Genomic DNA, 15,222 nt, shown 5'->3' with positions numbered 1-15,222 from the left:
ACTCCAGTATCGGGCGGGATGATCTTTCCTGAGATTGGCCGTTCCGTGACCCGGCCAGTAGAGATGATCGAACAGGGCCGAGGTTCAGGTTTGTACGAACCTGAACCACCGGCATTTGACTTCTAGGTAATAGGCTGTATCCCTGTTTTCGGGCTGTATTTGGGCTGTCCAAACCTTTCCCCAGTGGGCAGAGGGAGTCAAATGCCGATGGTTCGGCTTCGTACAAACCTGGACCTCAGCCCTGTTCGATCATCTCTACCGTCCGGGTCACGGAACGGTCGGTCTCATACAGCATCTGAACATAGCCTTAGGGGTATTCAACTCAAACATAACTTTTCATATGTTGCTGCCCTTCCATACTTGTTATTATCTATTCAGTCTCCTTCCCCCAGTTCTGTCTGGCAGCAAATCCCCATAGAAAACCTCTCCTGCTCTGGCCAGTTCCTAACATGAACAGAGGTGGCAGCAGAGAGCACTGTGTCAGACTGGAAAGAATACACCACTTCCTGGAGGACATACAGCAGCTGATAAGTACTGGAAGACTTGACATTTTTACTTGACAATTCAAACCAGTTTATTTGTAAAAAAAAAAAAAAAATGTTTATTGGATAACCCCATTAAGTAACCAAGTAAAATTAGTGGGTGAAGAAAAGAAGTAAAAAGGCTCATGGAATCAGGGCATCTGAGGTTATAACAAGATATAAAAATTAAAATATTTTAATGTACTTCTAGTCATATAAACTTTCTCCTCAAGTTCTCAAAATCATCTACAAGTGTAAGTATATAAGTTGGGACTGGACGTAAATAATGGATGCCGGGGTTTCATATGGCTCCAAATGGAAGAAAATTCCTGGTTTCAGTCGTCATTAGTTCTTCTTTAATTGGAAGTCAAAGCTAAATGAGATCGCTGTCCCAATTTCTACCATACTGTAGCAGAGCTTTTTACTATGCCATTGAAACCTAACTGGATTTTTTCAGGATAATTAGATTTTATTCCTTCACCACCACTAGAAGATCTTCACAGATATTACATGTATAATAAGACAATTAAAGGCTAATTAGACCATGAGGTAATTCCGTGCCTTTGAAGTGTTAAGCAATGTCGCGTTTCAAGTCTGGATATTTGATAAAATTCCGTCCAGCAGCAATTTGTATTTAGAGTTCAGCTTTCAGGGCTTCATTCTATCCATCTGTCCTCAGAAACTAAGGATCCTATTATGATGAATACTGTATTCGAGCGCTGATCTAGTGCTCGTTTACTGGACCTATAATCGTTTAGAAAGGGCTGCACGGACATCGTTTCCGATGCCCTTGCAGCCCTTGCTGAAACAGTAGACATTACCTATCCAGGCTCCAGGGCTCCTCCTGCGCTCTGCTTCTTCCTGGGTCCCCCCCGCTGCAGCTTTAGAGCAGCCTGTCTCAGCTGACAGGCCGCTCAGCCAATCACTAGCTAAGGCAGTCCCAGACAGTGATTGGCTGAGCAGGACCTGGGAAGAAGCAGACCGCAGAAGTAGACCGGGAGCGGGGATGGATATTGTCTACTGTTTGCAGAATCGTCAGCCACCGGCCGTACATCGCTATTACACGAAGCAATGCATGGTCGACAAACGATGATTTTAGGTTTGGGCCTAATACAATGATCAGCCAAGAGTTAAGAGTTAAGGCCCTATTACAAGAAACAAATATCGGCCGTATTTGGCCGATATTGGCCATTACGGCTAATAATCGTCTTGTGTAATAGACGGCGACGATCAGCCGACATGAACAATGTTGGTTGATCGTTGCTGTCGTTTCTCTTTCAACATGTTGAAAGCCAAATGACTGATATAGCAGCGATCTGCTGCTGTCGCTACATGGAATACAAGCGGTGGCAGCAGACCGCTGCTATCTGCTATAAGCTGCCCGGACAATCAAGCGATCACCTGGACAGCCCCCCCACTCCTCGGCAGCTCCCCGCGACGCCCTATGTACTCACATGTAATAGCTGGGACAGTGAGCGGGAAAAAAGAGGCAGCGCCTCCTTTCGATCGTCACGTGTAATAGCGGCTAAGGCTATGTTCACACAAAGTGAGAGACCAGCCGTTCCGTGACCCCAGCCCGGTCACGGAACGGCCGGTCTCTGCACGGATCATCCCGGTTGGTACTGCAGGACTGGCCGGATGATCTTTTGGCTGCAGGGTTCTGATGCGGGCGCATCAGCACGCGCGCATCAGAACCTCCCACAGCACACAATGAAGCAAGCGTCCGGAGCCGCTCGCTTCATTGTGTAAACTGACAGGGTTTCCTACGGACGCAATTCATTGAAGTGCGGCTGCAGAAAACTGACATGCCAGCTATTTGCGGCCCCGTAAGAGATCCCGGCCGGAGGGTATACGATGTGTGTACGCTACGACCGGGATCCCACAGAAGATAAGGCTATGTCCACATCGCACAAAGTACAGCCGTTATTTCCGATGGCAACAACGGCCGTACATTTACGTAGTGTGAACATAGCCTTAAGATTCAGTCATCCAATGTCAGATAGACCGATGAGTACATTAAGTTGCATTGGTTCGTTTTAGTAAAATAAGATACAAAAAAATGAAGTTATAATAAAGATGAAGCGAGCAGATGATACGTCCGCGTTACCAGCAAAAGATAATTAATCATCACTTGCCAATTAGCCAGAGGCAAACTATTCACGCGATGGCTAACAATGAACAGATCCATTATTAATTACTTTTTCAACAGCAATTTAAGTGTAGTTCTAAATACAGAATGGAACTGAGACTATGGAAGCTTATTAAAGGGGTGCTTGGTCTGCTCTAATAGAGAGATACTTATCTACCCCCATCCCCCACAGCCCCTGATGTTGCTCCTTCCGCTCTCCTTCATCTTTTCTCACCTTTTCTCTCTTCTTCCAGACCAGATGTCGGAGCACGATCTTCCCGCTCTGCCAATCACTGTTTGCAGTGATGTATTTGCACAAATGTCCCAAGCAGCCGCAGCACCTCCACAAAAAATACTTTGAAGGAGTAGTTCAGCAAAAAAAAAAAAAAAAAAAAATCTTTTAAATCAACTAGTGCCAGAAAGTGCCATAGATTTGTAATTTACTTCTATGAAAAAATCTCGTCTTCCAGTACTTATTAGTTGCTGTATGACCTGCAGGAAGTGGTGTATTCTTTCCAGTTTGGAGAGCAGGAGAGGTGTTCTATGAGGATTAGCTACTGCTCTGGACAGAGGTGGCAGCAGAGAGCACTGTGTCAGACTGGAAGGAATACACCCCTTCCTGCAGAACATACAGCAGCTGATAAGTACTGGAAAATGTGAGATTGTTTAATAGAAGTAAATTACAAATCTCAAATTTAAGAGAGGGGATTCCCTGGTTTGGATTCAATTAGCAACATTGTATATCCTTGTATTACACATATAACCCATATAAATCACCCTGTATTAAGTAATATTTTTCTGTGGTGGCATTGCAAAGGAATGGAATCCTTGCTTATAGTCTGCTCCTTAGGTTCACACAATGTAAGTTTTGTATTAATCACGGCTTTTGTTGTCGATTTGCAACAATTAATACAAAACCTGTGTGCACTGCATTTAGAGGGAATCCTGGCCGGAGTATATACACATAGTATATCCTCTGGCTGGCATCCCTAGCAGCCGCACAGAAAACTGATAAGCCAGTTTTATGCGGCCGCTATTCATTAAATAGCGGCTGCACAAGTCTGACAGGTTGCACAAGGGAGAGTGTGGCTCCGGCTGCACTCTCCATTGTCAGCTATGGTGAATTGGGATGCGGGCGCACGCGGATGTGCCTGCATCCCAATTCAGCACAAATGAAGATCATCCGTCCGGTACTGCAGCACCAGCTGGGAGGAGTTTCACTGACACTAAAACTGTCCTAAAACTGATTCCAGGTCCCACTAGGAGCAGTAAGCATAGTGTCTTTTTGTTTAATGCCACCCCCCCCCCCCCAAGTGGTGGGGCAAAAAATGAGCTGGGAGGAGGAGTGTATTCAGAGAGCAGAGGCGGGCAGAGAGTAAAAGAGAAACTGCAAGGAGACTACCAAAGCTGCAAAACTGTAAAGGCTTGAATCACAGCTTACACTGTTCACAACTGCTCTATAATGCCTTGCTTCTTTTTAGAGACTTTGGAGACATAGAAGAGCAGGATCATTTTGTATATGAGTTCAGTATTTGGGAGACATGATAGAGGATAGGCTCTCCCCAATACTGATACTCCCCAGTTACCAGAAACAACAAGTATGCTTTAAGATATGATCTTTGGAGATGTAGTAGTCACTCCAGTTGCTACTTAACTCTCTGGGTACAGGGATGCAATGGTCTATAACCCCACATCTCATCTGCATTCCAAAAAAAGTTTTCTTTGCGTTATCGGTCAACTCAACCAACTACACATAATATTCAAATACCGAAATATTCTCTTCAACTTCATATAAATGTGCTATATGTTTGATCAGCATTTTACCTGGAGCAATATAGTTTGTCTATTAAATGTTAATGAGATTCCCGTTTGAAGTTTTTCGTTCTTTGTTTGTCTATCGACCTGATGTATTTACTAGCGAAGCAAGTTTTTTCCCTAATGAATAGCAGCTGTTTATTGTAATAAAAGAAATAATAATTTACACGTATAGAGCGTTTTTTTTTCCTGAACACATAAAATTAATCATTCTTCATATTACACATCAAAGGCAAAAACTTAACACAAAGATATCTCTTGAATTAACATAACTTCGCTCTATGCCAAGATTTTTTTTTTTTGTGCTGAATTTGTGTAACACTTCCCAGCAGACTTATATTACATAAAGATTTGTAGTCCCTTCAAGCAAGGCTCCTAGTATAAGGCAATAGGGATATTATTTTTTTTTTTTTTGGGCCGACTGCATAGGTAGTGAAGGAAGAGATAACAAAATACAGTATAGACTTTACTGTATTCTCGCTGAATAAGTGTAAAGCAAAAAATACGCTGACAGGATCAGATTTCGGTGTCAAATAGTTTCTGGTTACTTTGGAAAGCTAAAAATTTTAAAGTAATTAGATGGTTTTGCATATACTGGCGGTATTAGCTTTTGAGCCTGAACTGCAAGTCTAGGAGCAGCCTGCAATTGTTTGTAAATCCCAAATGTTAGGACCAGTTAACATGGAGTAAAACTGACGGAATCCCGCGAAGCGTGGAAAAAGCACCGAGAGAGGAGGCGCTTGAGCCCTTCTAATAGACAGCCTGTGGTACACTGAGTTTGGTCGGATTCCGCGGAGAGTTCCGTCGCGGAATTTCGCTAGTTTTATTTCGTATGAACTGGCCCTTAGGGTATGTTCTGACTATGGAATACGCACATAGGCCTCAAGCAGAGTCCGCTGCTAAGCCTCCACTTGAAGTTCTACCCAACCCATAGACTCAATAATATTCGCTGGTGAATTCCGCTGTCTGCCCAAAGAATTGTTTTTGGCGAACATCATTGAGTCTACAGGAAGGGCAGAACTCCAAGCAGAGTCCATGTGGTAGAATCTGATTCAAGTCTCCTCACGTATTCCGTAGTTCCGAAGTATTCCTTAGTCGCTAACAATGGCCACTGATTCACCAATAATTTCAGGCTGCATCTGGAGTTGTCACTATTTTAATTCCAGGTCCTGCCTGCAATTCAGGATTGCGAACGCTAGCCACAGTCAGTAACGTAGCATCAAAGAAAGCGCTAAACTTTATAAAAGTCATAAAATTAGAAAATAAAACTTCTTTAAGTTTACATCACAGGAGAAGTCGGAAAAATTAAAAGTGTTGCTTTTCAAAGATGACCTCAGACCATATGCTAAAGGTAAAGGAGCATATAGGGCACTAACTCTTCTGCCTTCCCCTTCCCTCTAGGACTCTACTTGGCTCATCTCAGAATAATACCTTCCAAGATAAGTGGGTACTAGTACCCAGATGGAATCCTCACGTGTGGGCATGCTCCATTGGCTGCATGATGTCGCTGATGTATACCCCCCACTATTTATTAAGTGTACAGCCCCTGTCCATTCTCAATACAACCTAATTTATAAAAATGTCACAGTGACATGTCAGAAGTTTTGAAGAAAACGTAGAGCTAAAGGTAAAGAGGAAAAGAGCTAAGGATGTAGAGTCTCTTATAAAGCGTATATTCCATGGGGATATGGAAATAGAGTAACAAAAAAAATCCCAACTCTCACCTAGAAACTACTTCTCCCTTGTTCTGAAGACTTTTCAGTTTTTTATTTTTTTTTACACAACACAACAGTTAGAGGAGCTTTGCAGATCAGTGTACAGGAATCTAGGACAGGAGCCCCACCTCCGGTAAAAGCAATTTCATCAAAACAATTTTTGAAAAAGTAAAATAAGAATGGATTACATTTTTGGAGAAATTTGATCTAAGGCTAGGTTTAGGCTATGTTCACACGCTGTATGAAACCGTCCGTTCCGTGACCCGGCCGGTCTCAGAAAAGATCATCCCGGTACTGCAGTGCCAGCCGGAGGATCTTTAGCGCCGCTGAGTTCTGATGCGGAAGCATCATGGTGCACCCGCATCAGAAATTCCCACTGCACACAATGGCGCGTGCGGCCAGAGCCGCACACTTTATTGTGTGCACTGACAGGTTCTCTGTGGCCGCTCTTCAATAAATAGCGGCCACAGAAAACTGTCATGTCAATTTTTTGCGGTCCCGCCCGGAGAGTATACTATGTGTATACGCTTCAGCCGGGATTCCATAGATGGCAACGTAACATATATTATCGTAATAATCACAGCCGTTGTTGCAATCGGCAACAACGGCGGTCCTTTATGAAAATATAGTGTGAACATAGCCTTATACTGCGTTTTTGCTGGTTTATGGAAAAGAAACGGATGGAAAAACGGATGCAGTTGTATGCCACCCTTTAGGATCCATTTTCTATTGACTTACAGATAGCAAAAATGCATTAGCCACCTTATTCATACATTTCTATTCCTCAATTCTGAGTTGGCTCCCATTAAGCAATGGTTTCTATCATTTGCATTGCTTAGTAACGTGCTGTTGCTGATCCCTACCACAATCCATACCAATGAGGCGTGTACTTGCACAATGACTGTCTGGATATGGGCTCCCAATGGATATAGCAATTCCAAATATCCTCCTCCTCCCGTAGGTTACATTATCTCCTATAGCAGATTCCAGTTCTTAACAATTAACAATATTTGATGAAATAAAACCAGAGTTTCCATACAGGTAAGAAACACATCATAAAGTAATATCGCGCTGCTCATAGAGTACACAGGGCGTTATACACCACTGCCACTAAAGAAATGGGAACAGAAGAACACAATTTCTATATAGAGTTTATTTTATTTCTCACTTTATATTCTATAACACACACCTTTTTCTATGCAAATAGGTTTCTTCCTCTGTGGATAAAATTACATTTCATCCAAAGTTCAAAACCAAGAGATAGTGACACTTGTTAATTCAAAAAAAAGGTAAAATTGAGAAGTGGAAGAAATCGTATTTGCATTAAGGCCAAAGGTTTATCTATCCTGATGGGGAAAAAATGAAAAAATCTAATGAAAATTTGGCATATGTTTTTTTTTTTTTTTTTTTTTTTTTTTTAAAGGGTAACTGTTATTATAACTTGCAGTATGAATAAAACAAACTTCTATCTGAATCCTAACAATTTTTCTTTGCCTAATTCCATCAGAATGTTTCCCGCCCCAGCTGCAGGGAACAAGGTGAATATAAATTGATATTAAAATCTATGGGTCCATTTACACAGAAAGATTATCTGACAGATTATCTGCCAAAGATTTGAAGCCAAAGCCAGGAATGGATTTGAAAAGAGGAGAAATCTCAGGCTTTCCTTTATGACCTGATCTCTGTTCATAGTCTGTTCCTGGTTTTGGCTTCAAATCATTGGCAGATAATGTGTCAGATAACCTTTCCGTTTAAATGGACCCTAATGCTAAGTTTACACGGAGCGATAATTGGCCCGATCGTACGATTAACGATTTCGAAGTAACGTCTTTTTTTTTTTTATAACGATCAGCGTTTAGATGGAACGATATATCGTACAGAAAATTTGTTTTGCGATCGCTTAAGCCTATCTCACACATAGGTAAAATCAGTGAACGACTGTTTACACAGAAGGTTCGGCAATTTTTTTGCGAACGACAAATGACGATTTAAGAACATGATAAAAGATCAAAATGAACGATTTATCGATCGTTCGCCGCGTTTACACGTACGATTATCGTTAAAATTCGATCCTTATCGCGAAAATTCGCCCGATAATTGTTCCATGTAAACGTAGCATAAGTTTAAGATGGGAATTGATATATAATTGGTCAGGGTCTGACCCTTTATATCCCCACTGTTCAGCAAACTTACTGGAGGTCTGCAGCTGTTTACCATTGTACCAGGCACAGTTGTGCTTTGATGGGTAGGGCTGTGCCTGTTACAGCAGCTCAACTCCATTCAAGTGAATGGAGCTAAACTTGGGCATAGAGCAACAAGGAGTCGCCTGGCCACTAGAGATGAGCATGCTCGACACTGATCTTTCGGCATTTGAATATTGGTGGCTGAAGAAGTTGGATGCAGCCCTAGGGAGTCTGGGAAAACACTGGTATTCAAATGCCTAATGAATGGTCTCGAGCATGCTCGAGTAGCGCTCGTCTCTAGTGGCCACCTAAATTTAAAAAGTAGTAATACTCACCTTTTAATACTCACCAATGGTTAACATAGGAGGAAGGGGTAATAAAAATTGAAAAGGCCCCCTATAACAGAGTCAAAGTTTACTCCCCAGGACAGTATTTATTCTACCTGTTTTCCAGAACACTAGCACACCCTTAGTTTGCAGACAATGCAGTCCCCTGGGCAAGGAAGTCCTGCACAGTTCCACTACAGTAGCAAAAAGAAGGGCACCAGTCTGGCTGGTATGATATGTACTACACAGTTGTGCCTGGAAATTGCTGCCCTGAACCTCAACATTGAGGGGTGAGGCGATCTGTTCTTTTTATACTGAATAACAAATAAATGCCAACAGATAATAGTGTAAACAATTCCAATTTATAGGTTCGGTTAATTTGTCTGCAATAGGACATTTCCTAGTGTGGACTGTAATTGTGGAACAATTAGCCAATAGAAGTCTATGGGATCTGCAGTTTTTGATGATACATCCATACCATCCACAAAAATATGAATCACTTTAATTTAATTATCACCTTCCCATTTTGGGAGGGGGATCCGTAAAAAATACGGGATTGTGTATGTAATACGGATGCACTATGGAAACTTTTTTTTGTAAATTACGTAAGACAATTGCAGACATAATATACGGTCCTGAAAAGTGACTGAATGTGTGGATGAGGCCTAAGTACCCTCACATAATATCTTTGTATACATATGTTTAACCTGTATACAGATAAACCTAATATTTCTAAAAAGAAATCTATAAATATCAAATCCAAATTTGTTTAAGAATTGTATTTCGTGCACATTTTTGATATTCGCGTTGATTTGTTTTGTAACTTTCAGACTAATTTCATTCCAGAAAATGGAATGTTTTATGTGGGAGTCGAGTGCTTTTATGTCCCCTGCATTTTTATTCAATTGAAATTACTTCTGATTTCATTCCTGCGTGTCATGTAACAACCCATCTAGCGGCTTTTATTAAAGCTCCTTTGTTTTTGAATGATTTTGTTCTAAAGCCCTTTCTTCGTCTAATTCTGCTTAAAACCTATTCTCCCCCCACACTTCCTTCAATAGTTCGCTGAGACCCCGCTGTTTCCCTTATTTCTTTTTTACTCACAACTGACCAAGAACATTGGTGACAGCAAAACGTTTAACTCTCTTGCAGCTAAGATGGCGGCCTCGGTTTTACTTTACACACCCCTTCCCATTTACCCCACTACATTTCCATAATTGTTTTTTTTTTTTTTTTTTTTTTTAAGCTTTAGCAAAAAAAAAATTTTGACTCTATCTCTTGGAAATGTATCTGTAGTCTTTTCTTCTCCTTTGATTATCTTTACATTGAAGCAGATTTCCGGGTGTATTTATGCCAGTTTTTGGGCTGATTTGAGTAGCCCCTGGGTCACATTTCCTATCACATATGAATGCTTTAAAAAAATAATTTATAAGCACACAGCTCACACTGCGTGCTATTATTTATATATCTCCTACTGGCTGAAAAGTATCAAAACCATCCAACGAGAAAATGGTCTATTTCCATCCTGATAAATCCAACTTCTTTTACAGGGTTTGCTCATCTCTACTCCTGATTTAGAATTGGGAGCTGCCTCCCGGATATGAACCAGTGTACTTCTAAGAAAAGATCCACCAAAATTAGCTTTGGCTTAAATTGCTCAAATCGGCCACCGAAATGAATCCAATTTGTGCGTGCCCTCCTCTTGTACCCAATTTATCCTGATTTACACCCACAAGCAGGTGTAAATCATGGCAAAAAGATCTGTGCCAGCTTAGTTTTGCTGGCAGCCTTAGATTTGCTGGAATTGCTGGCATGCCATGGGATCATTCGGGCAAGGGTTTAGTTTAGAGTGGCATACAGATACATTGATCTTGACAAATCCCTAATGACTATAAATGATCATATAATCCAGCTAACTTTCCAAAGAAAAGTATTTCAAAAACTTAAGAGAGAAGTTTTGTAAAATAGAAAAATGGCAGGGGGTACAGGAACCTAATAAACAAAGTATACTTACCCATCCCAATGCTTCCATAGCACTGCTCCCGGGTTGTACGCCGGCTGTCATTTTTGGCTGGTAACCGGATACGTGATGGTGCAGCTAGAGGGGCTGCATTAGCCTGGTGGCTGGGAACGGTGCTACAGGGCACGAGGATAGGTAAGAAAACTTTGTTTATTATGTTCCCGCACCTGTCTTCCATTCTAATTCTTAAAAATTTTAAAGCAATTCTCCTTTAAAGAAAACACTAACAAGAGCAAATAATTATTACATATTTTTTTAATGAATAGAAAATTAAGATATAATAGATACTAATCTAATATTCTAATGGAAACATTTTTCATTTTTTCCATAATTTCATCAATGAAATATAATAGCGTTAGCCAGGTAGAACTGTTAAATCATCTGAATCGCATGCCTTGCGCTTTGGAATATATTTTCTTTTATTTCAATAACATATTCTCCAGGGTGAGACTCCAGCTCGCTATTACAACCAAGAACCTCTAATTACACCAACTAGAAAATACTCTGCAGAATTCGGCTTCTGCTTGAAGTTATATTTGGCAATTTGCGGCTCTACACAAGCGCACATCGCTATTATTCATTTCAGAAAAGCTTTATAGATACTTTGCTGACATCAAACAAAACTTGTGTTCTCTCTTTTTATAGAAGAGTACCCATTTTTTTTCTAAATCCTACACTATGTTATAGGAATTGATATCAGAACCAGGATTTATCCCTGATAAAAAAGGGTTTTAATGTTCCTGCCTCCATTGACAAAGTACAAACCATCTTTAATCCTTTATTTTTTCTATTTTAATTTTAAGTAAATCCATAGAAATGTTTTAATGGTCTAATCTGTTTACTGTATTAGAATATTCCTCTAAATTTTGATTGTGAGGTGGACAACAGTTATGCAAATTTTTGTTTTTCTAGTTTAAGTTTTACAGAGAACAAAGATGGCACTTTGTATCATGTCACCAATTAGAAAATTGCATGTAAACGTCCGCTTAAAGTATAAGAGTATAAGTATGAGATCACAGGGGGCCTGACCCTCTGGGCCCTATGAGGATCTTGAGAATGGGACCCCAACTCCTTTATTTTGGAGTTGCCTATGGAGCTGCTGGAGATAGCCGAGTGTTATACTCAGCAACATTGTAGAGATCCCCAGAGAGTCTAGAGGTTGGATCCTTCGTGGTCTCATACTTGTTCCCTCATAGGGGACAAGTATCAATAACTAGGCACACTCCTTTTAAGGAGAATTTTAGGCAGGGGTATTTTTTGCTAAAGTGTCGGGGAGGATAAAAGAAATAACATGTACTTACCTCCCTGGCACCAGCGCTGATGCCTGTATATCGCAGCTCTGGTCCCCAGTCGCTCGATGGTTAGAGAGAGGAGCTGGGACACTCAGCCAGTAAGTGGCCATAACGAGGTCCTCTCTCTAACCAGGATGCGGTCTGGGACCGAAGCAGCGATATACGGGCATCAGTACTGGAGCCAGGGAGGTAAGTACATGTTATGACACTTTGAAAAAAAAAGCCCACTGCCCTTAATTCTCCTTTGGGAACTAGTTTAAGAAAAAAAATAGTTTGATTAAACATACAGTATTAAACACCCCAATCAGCAAAGCTTTGGCTGTCCAGGCATGATGGGAATTGTAGTTTGTAACAGCTAGAGGGCTGCAGGTTCCATATTCCTGCCATACTTATTTCCTCTCATTTCTTAAGCACCTTTTGCTCAGTTTTTAAAAAACTTTATAATTGTATACTATAATAGCAAAATAAATAAGGAATAAAAGTTTTACCTTAATGAAGATTTTCTTATTCTACTTTGTCCTTGTTGTTCGGTGCCCTCCGGATGGCCAATTCTCTTTATATTCCATCAAGAATTGCAGCATGTTTGAAACCAGCAATCCTGTTAACCTCCTTGAAAGCAATCATATAAAGTAAGATTATTTCTGAAGCATTGTCCTCTATTTTTCCTGCAATCTACAATGAAAACAGAATAAACGCCATAAACAAAAAGGAAAAAAAAGCTACCAGGATTGAATGTATTGGCAAGTCACAAAAGATTCAATTTTACTTCCTATTATATGTGTAAGGGGGGAGCGTCACCTAATCCCACCACAATGTATGAGGATAACTTGTGGGGTCCTTGAGATAGGGCCAAGACAAAACAGAGGCAATTCTTTGTAAAGCACCAGAATCTCTTCCCAGCTACTCAGAGAGGAGAGTCACTGCTACTCATAGATTCTGCAATTCCAATTCAGCATCATCACAGTCAAGGAGCATTACACTTACATTATGGAGAACAGGGACCCCAGCTGATGCTATCGTCCAAAGACACTCTTTTTAAAAAAAAACAAAAAAAAACTTTTGTGTGTTTTATTTGTATTCTAAGATATATCAGGCTAGACAGTCAAACTTTAAACAACTTGTAAACTTTACTTGAAAAATTTATCTTAGTGCAAACGGTTACAAACAGTGCTCAGGTACACTGATGAGCGAGTACTGCCCGAACTAGAAGGTACTCGATCGAATAGTTCACTGTTCGAAATACTTGTTTTCAGTTGAGGTTAGGTAACAGAGGTGGCCAGTCGGCTGTGTGTGGAGGAGAGAGCAGGATGGCAGCAGGCAGTTAGAGCAGAGCAGGGAGAGACTAACAGCAATATAGGGACAGAGAGGAGAGGAATGGCGGAAATTGGATGACTAGCTGATTAACATTTTTTTTTTAATTGTAATTTCCAATTTTCGACACTTTTACAACAACATGCTTTAAGAAATTCGTCCTTCTGCAATAGTCCCAGTACTGTAGCTACTATAGTTTTGGCTGTTTTAATGAAATTACTTAAGATTCGATTTGCGAATCTTAATGAGTTTGACCAAAAATTTGTGAAGCTTACAAAACAAATTTCCGTCTGTTTTGCTCATCTCCAATCATGATCAGCCGACATTGTGCTGGGCTGATCATGACCTTTCAGCAAGCCCTATTGCACCAAGCGATAATCCGTCCGAATGGTCGGTAATCAGCCAAATAAAGCCAATAATTGCTTAGTGTAATAGGGCCTTAATTGCATACATTGCAGGAATATGGAGGACTCAGTAGATTTCGGTGGACGTTGAGCTGCAATTACTAAAATCTTCACTCCGTTAAATTGTTATCTGGACAACGTGAAACGGCTCCGAGATATGCACTGACAAACTTTTTGGAAGCAATAAAGCCATTGTTTGTGAGTAAAGGGATTAATTCAGACTGACTGCACAAGCCATTTTCCCCAAAGAATAAAAAAATAAATAAATAAATATATATATATATATATATATATATATATATATATATATATATATAAAATCTTTGCATCCGTGGAAAAGTCTATAAATTTCAACCTGTATTATGTTACAAAGTATTTCTTGCATTGGCTCTAGAACCAGACATTCTGCTCAGCGTTAGTCCTTGAGGCATTATGGTGCATAACTTTGTAATTCTGGGAAATATTTGTCTTGACATTGTTTTTACAACCTCGCTTTTTCAGCCGACACTATAACATTGCAGACCCGCTTTTTATTTGAATTGCAAAACAAACTGTCATTCTCTCTTGTACAAAGAATTTTTTTATTTTTTTTTTGTATTTGAAAGCAATGTAGTTTAATAATTTGCATATGAAGTGGGAAGTTGAAGTCTATGTTCTCACTTTTAAATAGTTTGTCTGGCGTTGTGTATGTGAATGAGGTCAGGAGAGGACAGCAGGAATCTCATTGATATTCTTATTTGGGGGGAAAAAAGCAAACAAAAAATAATAAAAACAGTTTATTTCAGAAACATTGGATGCTAGAACTTATCGAGTTGGTTGGATCAGGATAGACATTGGTGGGATATCTCTGGGAACACCTATGCAATCCACATGACCACTACAATAAATTGAAACTAGGAAAGTAGTGTGACTTTGCCCAGCTATTTCTAGTCTTCTTTACTTAAAGGGGTTCTCTGGGGCGTCAGAAAATTATATAGATTTATAAATATTGCTTCTATTTAAAAATGGGGGTGAAAATTGATATTATACAGGTGGTGGGAAGAATATAACAAAGAACATATGCTCACTGGACCTCGTGTGCCACATTGTCGGGCTCCTATACCCTGCCGGATGTCATTTTTTCCCAGCTGTGAGTTATGTTATGACACGGCTGCCATGTGACTGAAGGGTGGGATTTTTCCTACTTAGCTAATCAGTGACTGCAGCGGTATCAAGCCCCTGTCACTGACTGCCTGAGCGGGCATCCATCAGCCGGGTTGTGACTAGACTTGATCGAACATCTGAAAAAGCTAGGTACAATCAAACTCGAACCTAGCCGGACCTTTCGCATTTGATTGCTGATGCCTTCCCGGTCCATGCGGAAGGGGTAGACATCCCGGGGACCGCCTGGAATTCTATGATTTAGCCAAGGTAATAGGCTGTATCCCGGAATTCCAGGCAGTCCCCAGGATGTCTCCTCCTTCCGCATGGACCGTGAAAGCTTCAGCAATCAAATACGGAAGGTCCG

The 15,222-nt window shown here is 40.6% G+C and overlaps 1 protein-coding gene across 2 annotated transcripts in view; it reads right to left on the bottom strand.

The window, feature by feature from the left end:
• Positions 1 to 15,222, bottom strand: part of LOC138765645 (5-hydroxytryptamine receptor 2A-like) — a 396,926-nt gene that overhangs the window by 181,963 nt on the left and 199,741 nt on the right. For both annotated transcript variants that reach the window (XM_069942603.1, XM_069942604.1), the window contains exon 3: positions 12,489 to 12,609. The gene's annotated coding sequence lies outside the window, so the exon portion shown is untranslated. The remainder of the gene's footprint in view (positions 1 to 12,488; positions 12,610 to 15,222) is intronic.

This window comes from Dendropsophus ebraccatus, chromosome 10 (genome assembly GCF_027789765.1).
Source record: "Dendropsophus ebraccatus isolate aDenEbr1 chromosome 10, aDenEbr1.pat, whole genome shotgun sequence".
Lineage (NCBI taxonomy): Eukaryota > Metazoa > Chordata > Amphibia > Anura > Hylidae > Dendropsophus > Dendropsophus ebraccatus.
The sequence above is the reverse complement of the archived record's forward strand: the minus strand, read 5'-3'. Positions and strand labels throughout refer to the sequence as shown.